Below are 315 nucleotides of genomic sequence, written 5' to 3' on the forward strand. Positions count from 1 at the left end.
GAAAGGGTTCAGAAAAGATTTACAAGGATGTTGCCAGGGTTGGAGGATCTGAGCTACAGGGAGAGGCTGAACAGGCTGGGGCTGTTTTCCCTGGAGCGTCGGAGGCTGAGGGGTGACCTTATAGAGATTTATAAAATTATGAGGGGCATGGATACGATAAATAAGCAAAGTCTTTTCCCTGTTGTCGGGGAGTTCAGAACTAGACAGCATAGGTTTAAGGTGAGAGGGGAAAGATATAAAAGAGACCTAAGGGGCAACTTTTTCACACAGAGGGTGGTACGTGTATGGAATGAGCTGCCAGAGGATGTTGTGGAG

The sequence above is a fragment of the Chiloscyllium plagiosum genome, chromosome 21, assembly GCF_004010195.1.
Source record: "Chiloscyllium plagiosum isolate BGI_BamShark_2017 chromosome 21, ASM401019v2, whole genome shotgun sequence".
Taxonomy (NCBI): Eukaryota; Metazoa; Chordata; class Chondrichthyes; order Orectolobiformes; family Hemiscylliidae; genus Chiloscyllium; species Chiloscyllium plagiosum.